This window comes from Drosophila novamexicana, unplaced genomic scaffold (genome assembly GCF_003285875.2).
Source record: "Drosophila novamexicana strain 15010-1031.04,08,12 unplaced genomic scaffold, DnovRS2.1 tig00002278-arrow-arrow-pilon, whole genome shotgun sequence".
In the NCBI taxonomy this organism is placed as follows: Eukaryota; Metazoa; Arthropoda; class Insecta; order Diptera; family Drosophilidae; genus Drosophila; species Drosophila novamexicana.
This window is the reverse complement of record NW_020824971.1, coordinates 30,992-47,315: the sequence shown is the minus strand read 5'-3', so window position 1 is coordinate 47,315 and position 16,324 is coordinate 30,992. Positions and strand designations below refer to the sequence as shown.

At 38.0% G+C, this 16,324-nt stretch overlaps 2 long non-coding RNA genes across 2 annotated transcripts; one reads left to right on the top strand and one right to left on the bottom strand.

Annotated features, from left to right (window-relative positions):
- Nucleotides 1-274: 274 nt before the first annotated feature.
- LOC115769093 lies at nucleotides 275-475 on the bottom strand. The gene is made up of 2 exons (XR_004018694.1): nucleotides 401-475; nucleotides 275-325 (listed from the first exon to the last, which is right to left on the bottom strand). It is a non-coding gene; the product is annotated as an uncharacterized LOC115769093 (long non-coding RNA).
- Nucleotides 476-1,551: 1,076 nt separating this feature from the next.
- Nucleotides 1,552-2,024, top strand: LOC115769092. Its single transcript, XR_004018693.1, has 2 exons — nucleotides 1,552-1,914; nucleotides 1,969-2,024. It is a non-coding gene; the product is annotated as an uncharacterized LOC115769092 (long non-coding RNA).
- Nucleotides 2,025-16,324: the final 14,300 nt, after the last annotated feature.

Here is a 16,324-nt window from a genome sequence, read left to right as displayed (position 1 = left end):
ATTAAATTTGATTTTCTACATTTTAACAAAAATTTTAAACTAGATTTAAGTTTAGTTAATTTTACCAGTGTTAGTTGGAATTTATTAATTGTTCTTTTCGAATCCTTGTATTTAGTTTTTATTTTTGCGTAGCTCATGTTGGTTGCTGTGCATACGGCGTGCCTTCCGTTGATATTTATTGGCTCTGGCGACCTTTCCATATTTCAATATTTATTTGTTGGCTGGCTCGAGGTCCGTGTTTGTTAAAACAAAGAATGAAAACAATTTTATTTTGATTTTCTTCCGATATATTTCGGTTGCACATCGGCAAACCGTCTTCAGGGCACTAACACCAAGATACAAAAAACAATTAACAATTATAATACAATAAATTAAACATTATTTCGAACATTTTACATACATTATTTTACACGTCTGCGCTTTTTGACGTGGAGATTGTTACTGAGGTTGTTTGGCTGTTTAAGAGGTGTCTGTACAAGTGAGTGCAATTTTCTGTGTCTGTCTTGTAGTTTAGTCGTTTGTTGGTTGGTGTGTTAATTATGTGTAGCATTTCCAATGTGTGTCGCTTGTTATAGTGTTGTTCTTGTTGTACGATTGTTGTTTCATCAAAATTTGGTGTGTGGTTGCTTTTTATACAATGGGTCATAAGTGCTGTTTTCTGTATATTATTTTGAAGTCTTAGTTTGAAGTCCGATTTATGTTGACTAATCCTTGTTTTTAGCTTCGATTTTGTTGTACCTATGTAGACACTATTGCACTATTACTTGTTGAAGAATTTTTGTAATGTATTCGTCGGTTTGTGTGCTACTTTTATATCTTGTTTGTTATAACAGTCTGAGTTTGTGAGGCGTTCTGATAGTCGTGGTACATATATTAGTGATTTGTATATTTTAGCAGGTTCTGTTGGCTTTTTTCTTTCGATTTGTCGTCTTTTTAATAATGTTTTGATTATATTTGGGGGGAAGTCATTTTTGGTCAAGAGTTTTTTGATTTCATGTTCAATTTCTTTGTGGTATATTGTGTCCGATATTTTCATCATTCTATTCATACAGCCTAGTGCTGTATTGATTATCATACTCTTTGGGTGGTTTGAATTGAAGTTGAGTATTCGTCCGGAGGCTATGGGTTTCCTATACCACTTTATTTTGAGTGTGTTGTCCATTCTGCTTACAATAGAGTCTAAAAATGGTAATTTCCCGTCCTCTTCTAATTCCATTGTAAATTTTATCTGTTTGTGGAAGGAATTCAATTCTTTTAGAATATTTTCCACGTCTATTTTGTTCGTTATGGCAAAAAGGTCATCTACATATTTGGTCAAGAGTCTTGGTTTTATTTTTAATTTATCTGTAATCTTGTCCAACAGTTCCTCCATTAATATATCTGCGATTACTGGGGAAGCCGGTGATCCCATTGGCATTCCTTTAAGTTGTGTGTATATTTTGTCTTCGTATTTGAAATATCTGTTTTCCTGTATGCAAAACCCATTGCCTCCGGACGAATACTCAACTTCAATTCAAACCACCCAAAGAGTATGATAATCAACAAAACAACAACAAGTGCAATAGTGTCTACATAGGTACAACAAAATCGAAGCTAAAAACAAGGATTAGTCAACATAAATCGGACTTCAAACTAAGACATCAAAATAATATACAGAAAACAGCACTTATGACCCATTGTATAAAAAGCAACCACACACCAAATTTTGATGAAACAACAATCGTACAACAAGAACAACACTATAACAAGCGACACACATTGGAAATGCTACACATAATTAACACACCAACCAACAAACGACTAAACTACAAGACAGACACAGAAAATTGCGCTCACTTGTACAGACACCTCTTAAACAGCCAAACAACCTCAGTAACAATCTCCACGTCAAAAAGCGCAGACGTGTAAAATAATGTATGTAATTTATTGTATTATAATTGTTAATTGTTTTTTGTATCTTGGTGTTAGTGCCCTGAAGACGGTTTGCCGATGTGCAACCGAAATATATCGGAAGAAAATTAAAATAAAATTGTTTTCATTGTTTGTTTTAACAAACACGGACCTCGAGCCAGCCAACAAATAAATATTGAAATATGGAAAGGTCGCCAGAGCCATCAATATATATTTAGATTTTAAACTTTTTAGATGTGATAATCTGGGAGTAAACCAGGGTTGTTTGGAAAAAGTAGTCGAAGGAATTGGCTTAGGAATACATACATCTAAGAGGGAGTTTAGGGTGTTATAAAAAAATTAGTGGCAGTATTCATATCAACCGAGTCATATAAGAAAGACCAATCGGTTGCATAAATAAGCTGATTCAGCAAAGAATAATTTCCTTTGCGATCGGGGCTTATTGGCTGATGAGCACGAAATGAAAGGATTACAATTGAGCATTGCAATCTCTAAAGTAGGATGATAGACATCCTCAGGAAGAGATAAAGGAGGGGACCTAGACACATTAGAAATAAGGTAGTCGTTAACAAATACAAGGTCAAGTGTTCTATTCAAATGATTAGAAATTGAAATGATTTGAAACAACGAAAAATCAAGCATGCAGTCTATAAAATTGTGCTGTGCTGAAGGCACTAGATAATTTTTGGCAGTAAATAATGACCAAGAGATGTTTGGCAAATTAAAATCACCTAACACCATAAATAGGTCATTATCACGCACCTGTGAAGAAACTTCTTTAATACAAGTAATATGTTTCATATAAACTTGAATATCAGAAGAAGGTGGGACATAAGAGCATGTTACATAGACATTCCGTGTAGGAAAAGACACCTTAACTGAGACAATCTCAGCGTCAGTAGGCGTACTAAAACAGAAAAGTTCTGACTGGGGATTGGCTTTAACGGCAATTAACACCCCACCACCTCGAGTCGGCCGATCATTTCTATACAAAATAAAGTTATTAGATAAAATCTCAAAATCAGATATAGTTGAGTTTAAGCATGTTTCTGAAAATGCTATTATATCCGAATCGAAAGAAGTGCTGGCCATGAAAAGATGTTTAAGCTTTGAAATGAGACCTCTAACATTCTGATAATGAATAAAGATTTGTCAGAAGATGAAGCTAGTTTTTGGGGCAGAAATGGTACCCTGTATTGAAGGAACTGGAAGGGTGACAGGCTGGTTACGCTTTTTAGGCTTGAACTCGTGAACAATCATGTGTGGAGGCCAAAATTTGGGATCACAAATGATTGGGAACATATCATGTGATACATTTATTTTGAATGATGATATTTCACGAGAGGTGGATAAATTAAAGTTGGTTATTGAAACGATAGCAGAAGATTTGCTAGCAATATAGGCTGCCAATGACTCAGAAGTGGTGTCCGACGTAAGTCGAGACACAAAAACTTGCCCACGAGGGGCAACTACCGTTAAAATAGGTGCTGATGGGGCTGTAGGTAATACAGGAGTGGGAGGAGCTAAAGAGCCACATTGATTGTTTTTAACAACCTGGGCAAGATTGCGCGCAGGTCTACCTTTGCGGCCAGGAGCTGACGGGGCTGAGGCAGTTTGATTAACTGGAACGGGTTCAGGTACGGGCTCTACTGGGACTACTACAGGGGTTGAAATAGGGGTAATTGGACAGTCGCTTGGAGTAGGCGATAAGGACAACATTGGAGATACATCCAAGTTGCTAAGAAGGGACAAGAAAGGCGTAGGTGTCTGAACAGACGTAGAGGGCAATTTCAAAAGTTGAGGCTCCAACCGGCGATTGGTTGGGGACTTGAATTTATATTTGCCAAGCAACTCGAAACTCGAGTCAAAATTACTCGAGAGCTGCTTAGCCACATTATTCAATTTTAAGAACTGATTTTCTCTCAATTTGCTTGTCGATGCATTCTGGGCACGACCAACGCAAGCTGCCGTAGCCCTTCTTGGCAATTGCAGCGATCTTGTCGCAATCACGCCCAGTGAGACCTGCACATTTAGCATGCATCATATTCTCACACAGCCAGCAATTAACAAATTGCGGCAGTGCAGAATCATCAGCCTGCTTGACGTGCACGGTTTCTTACAGCACGACATAATTATTAAATGCATATGTAATTTGCGAGAGCGCAGAGCAAAAAGAAAACGGTGCACAAGATAGAGCAAGTAAACACTCAAAAAACAATTATTCGTACACAAACAAATTGTTTGGAGCGAAAAGCAATAGAAAAAATTTGCGAGACCGCGATGCACAAGCAGAAAGTATGCAGCGAACACACGCACAAACAAGTGTATGCACAGGGGAGCACCAATGCAAAAGAATCAAAACAGGCAATAGCAACAACACGGAACTGACGCCGCGTTTTATAAATACAATAATTAACAGACTTATGCTGCTCAACTTTGAAACCTTGCTTTCAAGATGCGGAATCAGGTATTGGTGTTAGATCGAATGCATTGTTTTGGCTGTTGAAAAATTACTATCTTTGTGCGACCCGCGAATCACACCTCTTTCCATCAGTTTCGGAATAGAAGACCCTTTGAGCTTATGGTATTTGCATGTGCATTGCTTAAAAACATCTAATATCGCTTTAATGAAGTCGTCATCTTGTTGGGCCCTTTTTATGCGAGCAGTTAACTTTGTCGTCACGAACATGCACTTCTGCAGAAAACGGCTCAGAAAGTCTATATGTCTCGTTCTATCACCTAGAAGACTTTGAAAGTATTGCCGTCCATATACAAAATCCGCTGGGAAACCTCCTACGGCTTATCTTCTTAAGCTGTTCACAGTCAGTGCCTAGATTAAATTAAATCCTCAACAAATAGTGTCGAAACTTCTTGAGTCAGAGGCGTGCTGCTTTGACCTCTAGGTAGTAACTGTGACCTAAACTTAGCCTCTGTAGTTTTCTGCTCTAAGTAATACACCGGGTGAAAGCTTTTATCAAACTGCTGCAGTAACACAGCTCCGAATCCTTGTTTGGGTACATCCGCTTGGAGCTCTCTTGCTGCTAAATATGTAATACAGGCTCGATTACAAGTATATTTATTAAGCTTCGTAGCGACTGTTGCTTGCGTCATCAATGTTGAACACCGCATCTTTATTTAGTAGATTTGTTGGGAGCCGTGAAACTTGTGCATACCCAGAAATGAATTTTTTGAAAAAGTTTGTAAGCCCCAGTAAAGCTCGTACTGCTTTAATGTTCTAGGGCGTAGCAAAACGGCAGACCGATTGTGTGTTCTCTTTGTCAGGCCAGATTCGTCCATCTTCGATAACCATTAGATATTTACAGCAAATTACGCAGTTGTCCCAGAAACTACTTAGTTTTCTGCATACATATATCGGGCGACGCAGACGGTAACAAAAGGCGGAATTACGGAAGTATTCCTTTCGCCACCATGATAGGTATCTGCGTTTGTAATCCAAACAAAGCTCTTTATGCAGGAACTCTAGCTTCAAAGATGAATTCAGTTTTCTCTATCAAGTAAGGTTCAAGTGCACGGTTTTTGTCATGCCTCTCGGCACCAATCAGTGTATTTCCTCCTTCGAACTTCCAAAACTGTATTCCTTCCGCGGCTAGAGCTATGCGGATCAGTTCTTCTGGCCAAACTGTCAGCCGTTATTCCCTTACAGTTAGTCTCGGTATTGCTCCCCCGGATTTGGTAGCTTACAGCTTATGGTGGCTGTAGCAGACTGGCTCATAACTGCAAAAGAAGAATGACCCTTATTGACGGTCTTGGTAAGGGCAATACGCGAATTTTGTTAGGATGGTCGTTTTATCAATCGCTGCAAGAGGCATCCCACTCATGTCGACAATGACTTACGCAACAGAGAGATAGCAATTGGCATGTGTCCGTTAATCACTTGCGTTAAAGGCAGGAAGTATCCGGTATAGTATAGTAATTATTATGGCAGCTTATCCTTTTTCCATACGTTGCGATACTGACACACCTTCTAGCTCGATCGTATCATGATGCGAAACAATTAGTTATCCGCATTATTTGCTCCATGTACTGGATCAAAAACCCAGAACTTAGTGAAGTAGGTTAATAATTCGTAAAAGGCTAGCGTTATCAACACAAAAAAGTTTCAAATCACGTTCCCCTGAACTTTTAAACAAGTGGGTCTCACCATTTAAAATGGTCCTTCGCGAAAAAGCTCAAACATAGTTTTGCTGCCTGATACAAGTTGTCCATTCGTTGATGGGCATTTGGAAGAATCCTGGACACAGAAGGATAGGATAATTCTACTTTGATCACAATTTACAAGTTGGATTACGATTTAAATTTATGCTGTTTGTTAGAAATTTTGTTCTCAAAGAAGTTAAGCGTTATTGTTCCAACAATTCTGGAGTGTGCGTGACTATTTGTGCCGGGCTTAAGTTCTTCTACCGCTCCAGCCTGAGGCAGCGTCCTTCATATTTTTCTCAAGATACACTGTTCCCATAAGCAAAGTTTGATCTTAGGTAGATTGATTTTGATTTCGGACAACTCCACAGCTGTAAAGCAACCTTGGAGGGTGCTCGTTTATTGCCATACTTTTGGGATTGCTGTTAAGAAATCTCGAAATATGGGCCAAGAGTCTGCTCTCTGAAGACCTGTGTGTCACAAGGAGGTAAGTTAATAGGACCATACGAGGGAATAGAGGATTGAGCGGACGGTATATTTGGAGCGTTAGCGGTTTCAATTTGCTCACTAAGTTGAGCGGCGCATCTTTCATATACTAAACCTAAATATTATACCTTGGCTGCAAGACTGGAAAAGAACCGGCATCTGAGATGACTGCGGAACCGCATACTTTTTCTCAAGCATGTCCTCCCGGCAGACCTGACACGTGTAAGAAGAAATCCGTACCTGAGATATATTGAAAACTGAAAATTTATATTCGTTTATATAATAAAACAAATTAAAACTTGTTGGTGCTTTTAAAGATTTACATGCGGTTTAGTGCGTATCGCATTAATATAACTCGACAACTCAACTTAAGCCTACATTTACACTAGACTTCATGTTTAATTTTCACCATGAAGGGCTTGGGGGCTTCATTCCATGAGAAGGCGAGCCAACTTGTGGATCAGCCTTTTAAAATTTCCGCCACTAGCCGTCCTAATGTCTGCCACTCTCAGGACGCCGTCCTCTCCAGCGTGTACTGCCGTCATTCTGCCGATCATCCACTGCTAGGGCGGCAGATTGTCCTCGGCGACGACCACCAGCTCTCCCACGACGACGTTTGGCAGGCGACAGTGCCACTTGCTCCGCAATTGGAGTCCTCGAAGGCCGACGAACCTTTTAAAAGCCTTTAAAAATGGATAAGTCAAATACTACTTCTAAGTGAACAGCTTTGGAGGCGAAGCAAACAAACACTGCTATTTACGACTTATGCGTAGGCTTTCCACGCATTCGAAAAGGCTTGCTAATTGGGCCACAAAAATCGACGCCATAGATAGTGTTCACACAAGAACTGTATCTAGTCGTCGCTACTTCAATGAAGTTGGTTCTGACTCCGGAACCAGAACAAAAAAAACATATTCACACTTACACTTACACTTACACAAAAGCATTGTAACATAGAATGAGAAAATACAGTCGACAAAGATCGAACAAACGTGTTTTTCTTAAACCTCTTGATAAAAAAAATTTGCGCAGAGCATAAACGCTCCCCCAAGAATTCAGCAATTCCTCAGAAGATTACCGGACGCCCTACCACAATAGATAGAAAATGGGCGGACCGTTTTGAGTTGATCTGCTTGTAAATTTACCATAATTAAGACATCTTAAGACTCACGAGTGCTCTTGGGCCAGCGAACGAATTGTCATTCGTCAAATGCAGGTATCTAGTAAAGCTTCTAGCGAATTGCGAGCTTTTTTTTTAAAAGTAGCGGAAACTTGGCATCATATGAAATAGGAACATTAACAAGTCGTCCCTTTACCCTAACATAACAGCTGTTCAACTGTTCGGACCTTTTGACTGAAGGCAACTCTTCCAGTGCAATGTTTTGTTTATCGTGGTATAAGATTCTTCTTGGCAACTCAGATTGACAGCATGAGTCTTCTCATGAATTATCAGCGTGTAACGCCCTGATACAATCCAGACAATTCGGACCTTGTTTAATCTGACCGACAGACAGAATCTCAAAGATCGTTTCAGCTTATGAAAATATGGATCAGCCAATTGCAGGTTCTCAGGGATTATCCAACCACTGACATTGACCGTATGGTCAGGTTGGTACCCCAAAATGGTCTTCAAAACCACAAATCTAACGAGAATTCACTGCAATTGACTCACCACTGTATCAATCTTCTTTCTTATTTGAGTATTGCATTGAGCAATCCCAAGTAAGCTGATACTGGCCTCTTCTCTATGTAGCTGGAATTGTTGTGCTAGCTCGTCTGTTACAAAATTAATTTGTGATCCAGAATCGAGTAAAACTCTAGCCAAAACGAACTCGACACTTCTCGTTTTAACGCTAACGACTGCGGTAGCTAGGATTACACTATCAGACACATTCGCATGCAAAGCATGTGATGTCGATGGTTGATCATGTACGGTGTCAAGGGTTGGTGGTAACACTCGAGTGTTAGAAACGGCAGAGTATCTATGCAACAGCGTGTTTTGAGAACGACTGCATACTCTGCACTTGTTTGCCTTACATTTGGCAACAGTGTTCCCCTTCCGAAGGCAATTGCTGCAGTACTGATAAGGCGGCATATGCTGAGCAATTCAATATCGAATGGGCTTCGGAACCTCAATATGTACATTTTGGGGTCACTTGATCGTTTCTTTTACCAGCCACAGAAGACGAAAACCAACCTCGATTATTATTTTTGGAAACAGCCCTTGACTCTGGCTTGGGGCCATCGGACGAAGGCTCTTTCAAGGCTCTTTCACAATCACTCCATAGTGGAATGATTGCATAATCGAATTGTCCTCCCATTTTCGTCTGGTGATTGGGTCAACTTTGTTCATAACAAGGTGAATGAGAGTCGCGTTAAAAATCTTTTTGCCATCACCTATTGACGGGAGCGAGCCATAGATGAAGGAGAAATATCAATCATTTATCTCAATGATGCCGCAGAAGGCTGCGTTCTTTTTGGCAGTCCCAAACGATTAAATATTGGAAACAACGAACAAGCTAATAAATATCTTAAACTCGGAGTATTTTCCACTAATCTTGGGAAGTGCCAAATGCGAAAGGATTGTGCGTGGAGCCGCAACGGGCATGCCTATAGGCGTTGCAGGACTTAATGACTTGATAACGGACCTTAGAAGAGTCTTTGTCGTTATACAAAGTTCTTCGAACTCGGCACGATACTCATTATCTGGGTCAAAAGTTTCTATTCGAGTCTGATATTTTAACGCTGTATCTATATGTGAAGCCAGCATTTCCATTCTATATTCTAATTCGTAGACTCTAGGTTTAATTTACCCTTTATTATTTGATCATTTAAACTTATTATGCTTTTAACGGACATATTTCGTTTCTTTTTTGAAGCGTCAAAAGATTTCTTATTAGCCATATTTGACTCCAAGTTTGATTTAATAATTATTAATTTAAATTAAATTGAGTTTGCCAATTAAGCGTAGGGGAGTGAGCGTCTTTTGACCGAAATGCACAAACGAAAAATGCGTACAAAAAAAATTGCACAGCCACTGCTTAGCACAAGGCGGAACGAAAAATAAACGGACTGCAGCTGGCTTGCTTTGTACGTTTATATGTATGCGTGTAATGCACTTATATAAAGGCGCTTGGTCTCGGATAACTGTATAATTTACAGTGGTTGCGAGTGATGGCAAGAAGGGGGAACGACAAAGCTAAGCGAAATGAAATTGTAGTGACAATTAATTTTGCAGGCAGCAGGACTGATTTATTATAACTTTAATATTTCCGGCCGACGCGAATTTATTTTTATTTTTATTTTCAATTTCACTCACGAGCCACAGCTTTACAGCTAAACCACTTGAGTTTGTTTTTTACACAAAATTATTTTTTAAAAGAGTACACCCGGGGGCGCAATGAAAATTTATATTAGTTTAATAATAATAAGACAAGTAAGAGGTTCTAGTCGGGAGCTCCCGACTAGGGGATACCCTGAACCCTCTTCTTCCAACATCAAATGAATATATATATTCTATTTGAAAAGCTATATGTCAAGTTTGGTGACTCTAGCTCTTATTATTTACCAAACTTTAAAAAAAAAACAAGATATCGATATCGATTTTTATCGATTGCTTGGAAACGGAGTAAGTTATCGATTATCGGAAACAAACTCGATCTGCGCAGGCACTAGGAGCACCTACATCTAAAATTTTAAGTCTCTAGCTCTTATAGGTTCTGAGATCCCTGCGTTCATACACACGGACTGACGGACGGACGGGCGGACGGACGGACGGGCGGACGGACGGACGGACAGACAGACAGACGGACATAGCTAGATCGAATCGGCTATTGATGCTGATCAAGAATATATATACTTTATGGGGTCGGAGATGCTTCCTGTTACATACATTTGGATTTTGCACAAATACAATATACCCTTATAGCCATTTTTAATGGGTTCAGGGTATAAAAAATTAAAACTTATGGTGGCTTTAAAAGATTTACATGCGTGTAAGTGCGTATCGCTTTTTATTGATATAACTCGACAACTCATCTTAAGCCTACATTACGCTAAGGCGGTGAAGCGAGGCGAATTCGCTCCAAAGCGAGTAATAAAGTTTTATTGCGCTCTCACTTCGCCCTAAACCTAATTTACACTAGACTTCATGTTTCATTCTTATTATACCCTTGCAGAGGGTATTATAATTTTGTCGTAAAATATGTAACGCATAGAAGGAGACATCTCCGACCCCATAAAGTATATATATTCTTGATCAGCATCAAAAGCCGAGTCGATATAGCCATGTCCGTCTGTCCGTCTGTCTGTTTCTATGCAAACTAGTCTCTCAGTTTTAAAGCTATCTTAATGAAACTTTGTAGAAGTCCCCTTTTCTGTTGCACGCAGCACATATGTCAAAACCAGCTGGATCATGTTGTTTTTACTATGCTACTCATATATATGCAAAATCCTATCAAGATTGGACCAATATAGCTGCCATAGGAACGATCAGTCGAAAAGTAGATTCTTGTATGACAAAAATTTTGTTTTTCAAGATATCTTGACCAAACTCGACATTCATTAGTTTTACTATGCTCCTCATATATATGCAAAATCCTATTAAGATCGGACCACTATATCATATAGCTACCACAGGAATGATCGGTCAAAAGCCAGGTTTTTGATTAAAAACCTTTTTTATACCCTGAAACCATTAAAAATGGGTATAAGGATATATTGTATTTGTGCAAAGTCCAAATGTATGTAACAAGCAGAAGGAAGCATCTCCGACCCCATAAAGTATATATATTTTTGATGAGAAATTTTAGATGTAGGTGCTCCTAGTTCCCGCGCAGATCGAGTTTGTTTCCGATTATCGATAACTTACTCCGTTTCCAAGCAATCAATAAAAATCGATATCGATATCATGCTTTTTGGGCAATTTTGGTAAATAATAAGAGCTAGACTCACTAAACTTGACATATAGCTTCTAAAATGGAATATATATGTATGCATTGGATGTTGGAAGAAGAGGGTTCAGGGTATCCCCTAGTTTGGAGCTCCCGACTAGATCCTCTTACTTGCTGGTTATTAAGATATCTTGACTAAACTCAGCATTTACTCGGTACTTCTTAGATACGGGCAAAGCACTATGAGCATTATGAAAAGGTTGGGTCTGCAAGGGTATTAGATTTTCGGAGTGCCGAAGATAGCCTTTCTTTCTCGTTTTTATTTTTTGTTAATTCATGCGTGGAACTGCGCTAACAAATACTTTTTTGATAAATTTTGGAAATACAAACAACTATGGTAGATGTGAGAAAAGCAGCTAAACAAATGTTTTCCGTTTTATTCTTTTTGCCAAAGACAGAAGACAAATAAATTTGTTTAAAACATAATCTTAGAAACCTACTTTAGAACCTAATGAAGAAGGATATCAACAATTTTGAAAATTAAATAAAGAACTTTAGTACACTTTAAACTTTTCGCAAGAGGCTGAAGATAAGAATTTTGCGCAAAACTTTCTTTAAAATCTCTACATAAGACATATTGAATACTTACGTCAGAAATTTTAGAAATTCAATCAAGAGCTATGCAAAATTTGCAATAAACGGTTATAACACAATTTTTTGGTTGCATCCGATGGTATTGAAAGATATTTTACAGTTATTTTTTTAAATAATTTTAATACGTATTTTATTCTTTTTCCAACAGACAGATCCCACAGATTTTCGTTAGAAAATGACTTAGAAAGCCCCGCATAAGAAATAATTTGTACATAATTTATCAATTTTGTAAATTCAATCAAGATCTATAGTAACACATAAGATGTAAGAAAATGTAATATATAAGACAATGTTTTTGGTTGCATCCGATCAAATTCGAAAGCGATTTAAAATATTTTAACAAATCATTTGAAACCGCATTTGCCCCTTTCTCAAAATTCGAAAGACAAGATTTTTTTAAAACATACTGTGTTAATATGCGAAAAACTATTATGGAAATATTTTTATTTGACATCCGATTGTATTAAATACAATCACATATCACATATTTTTAAAAATCATTTGAATACGTATTTTATTCTTTTTGCAAAAGACAGAAGCAACAGATTTTTTATTGAAAGCTACTTTAAAAGCCCTACATATGCAATAACGTGTACAAGTTAACAACAAATAAATTCATAGAGTCCCAATAAGAAGTGCAGGAAAATGCTGACTTGGTGTCTTCCAAGAAGAAATGCCCAACGGACCAACAACATCAGCAGCGACGCCGCTGACAACGCCGCTGCCACTAAGCCTCAGGGTACTAGGGCTAGAATTGATTTAAGTTTATTCAGTTGCAAATTAACATTAAACAAAAAAAGACTTGCTTCCACAAAAATTATATTTTTTCGTCGTTTAATAAACATTGGAATTAACTGGCGCCCGAGCAGTGACCGGCTCGTGTTACAAAAGAACAAAACGTTTCTACATGCGCGTTAGTCGGCTACACGCGAAAACAAAACCAGTGAAACTCTAGTTGATTTAATTTAACGATTGGTGAAATTCGCGAAAGGCAATTGGAACTTAATTATTTGCCCATCGGTGGACAACAGAACTTGTAAGGTGCGCCCGCAGGATACTCTCACCGAAGACTGGTCGCAGGAGCACGAATAAATACCCAAAGGCTTCAAAAAGGATGAAATCCGGACCGGCAGGGGAGGTTGCCACTTCAGAAATAGTACTGTAAGTTAGAAATTAAGTGATAAGCAAACAAATAACTAACACAAAAGTGAAATAGAATTATAAGAATAAGAAATACAAGCAATAAGCAAGATAAAGAAGTGTTAAACTATAAACAAACATAAAGACTACAAACGTAGTATAACTAAATTCCAACTTTGCGATTCCCAAGGGACCCTCCAAATTAGAAGAAAGAAACCAGCCACTGGTTTTAAAAAGAAAAAAAAATGAACAACACAATCAAAATATAGAATAAGAAAACTAATACTAGATTTAAAGATACTTTAAAAATATCCCAAAGTATACAATATTAGTAATAGTTCTTGTTCATGGCTAATGAATACAATTTAGCTAGGCCCCAATCGTATTGGATCAACCACAGGTAGGCGGACATAACTTGAACAGACAGCAATAACGACATACGACATAACGACAAAACGAAACTCTACAAAATAGAGGCATGGCGGATAACACAGATGATAGCAGCTACGGCTAACCAGATTTAGGCACAACAATTGCCGACATTAGTAAAGCAGTTAGTTAGCCCTTCTAGGGAGTTTAGTGACGTAGACGACCAAACAATAACTACCAAAACAGTGAGAAACAAAATCACTGGCAATGCTTACACGGCCCTCGAATCGTATAATGCTAATTGGAGCGCTATCTCCAAACGTCTCACGATGCACTATGCAGACAAAACAGTTCTGGGGACATTAGGATATCAGATGGCAATGTTAGTGCAAGGTAACAAGCAAACAGCAGAAGAATTCGAAATAAATTGGGAATCCGAAACTCGTATGACAAAAATATACCGAGATAAAGCATTAGATATCTTCATTAGAGGTTTGAAGGGAGATTTACTACGGATTCTTGGAATAAGGGAGCTAGCAGATCTACCTTCAGCCCTTTACTATTGTTTAAAATTAGAGAATCAAAGCTATCGCACTTACATGGCTTTGAATAGAAATCAACACACACATGCCAGAAACCCAAATAGAAATGTACCACCACCTATACTCCCACCCCGGACAGCTAGCCTTCTTTCGCCCAAACTTCTAGGCCACAACCTATTAGCTTCAGGCCCCAACTCCCGATTCATACACCTTGGCCAACCAATACAAACTATGGACCACCGACTTATAACAATAATGGACCAACTCCACAATACCCCAACAAACGAACTTACCAGACACAACCACAACACGTTTACGTAGTACTTCAGTACCAAAAACCCAACCACGTCCTGAGTTAATGGACGTGGACTAAAGCATCCCCACAAGGATGATAAATTACATGAACAGACCCAATTTTGAAGTAAGGAAAAGACCTCCATCACCAACAAACGACACGGACAATAACAAAGAAAGTTCAACATACAAAAAGGAGAAGAACAGACCGACACAGAAAACACTGACAACTATGTGACCATGGTAGGATATGTTGAATCAATGCTAAATTATGAGCAGCAAACAGAATACGAGCAGCCATTAAATGAATACACCCAACAAATTGAAGAAGACAGACATTAATTTTTTAGGATAAACAGCTCCCCTCTTCCTTACATAAAATGTAAGATGAGGAGCGGAAAGTTACTCAAAATATAAATAGATACAAGATCAAATCGAAATTATGTTCAATCAAAATTCGTGTCCGAACCTAAGCCGTCACCGTAGGTAATGATAGTCTAAAAGCAGCAAGAATCTACTAATATTCAAAAACAGTATTTGCATACCGATTAAGCAGAAACACGTAAGAGGTTCTAGTCGGGAGCTCCCGACTAGGGAAATCCCTGAACCCTCATATTCCAACTCCAAATAAATTAAAACAAGTAAGAGGTTCTAGTCTGGAGCTCCCGACTAGGGGATACCCTGAACCCTCTTATTCCAACACCAAATAAATGAATAACGAGAAAGAAGGGCTATTTTCGGCACGCCAAAGATCTTATACCCTTGCAGACCCAACATTTTCATAATGCTCATAGTGCTTTGCATCTATCTAAAAAGTACCGGAAAAATAGTAAATGCCGAGTTTGGTCAAGATATCCTGATAACCAAAAAGGTTTTTAATCAAAAACCTGGTTTTCGACCGATCGTATGGCAGCTATATGATAAAGTGGTTCGATCTCAATAGGATTTTGAATATATATGAGGAGCATAGTAAAACTAATAAATGCCGAGATTGGTAAAAATATCTTGATAAGCAAAATATTTTTCATACAAAACCTTAAATTTCGACCGATCGTTCCTATGACAGCTATATGATATAGTGGTCCGATCCTAATAGCATTGTTCATATATATAAGGACTAAAGTAAAACTAATAAATGCCGAGGTTGGTCAAGATATCTTGAAAAACAAAATATTTTTTCATACTATATCTTAATTTTCGACTGATCATTCTGATGGCAGCTATATGATATGTTGGTCCGATCTTAATAGGATTTTGCATGCAAATGAGGAGTATGGCAAAACTAATAAATGCCGAGTTTGGTCAAGATATCTTGAAAAACGAAATGTTTTTTCATACAACATTATTTTCGACCGATCGTTCCTATTGCAGCTGTATGATATAGTGATCCGATCTGAATAGGATTTTCATATATATGAGGAGTATTAGGACAACTAATAAATGCCGAGTTTGGTCAGTTATCTTGATAAACAAAATGTTTTTTCATACAAAAACTTAATTTTCGACTGAGTATAGTAAAACTAATAAATGCCGAGTTTGGTCAAGATATCTTGGAAAACAAAAGGTTTTTTCTTACAACTATTGACCGATCGTTCCTATGGCAGCTATATGATATAGTGGTCCGATCTTAATAGGATTTTGCCGTTATATGAGGAGTATGGTAAAACTAATAATTGCCGAGTTTGGTGAAGATATCTTGAAAAAGGAAAAGTTTTTTCATACAACAACTTAATTTTCGAGCGATCGTTCCTATTGCAGCTGTATGATATAGTGCTCCGATTAATATGATTTTGCTTATTTATAAGGAGTATAGTAAAATCAATTAATGTCGGGTTTCGTCAAGATATCTTGAAAATCAAAATGTTTTTCATACAACAA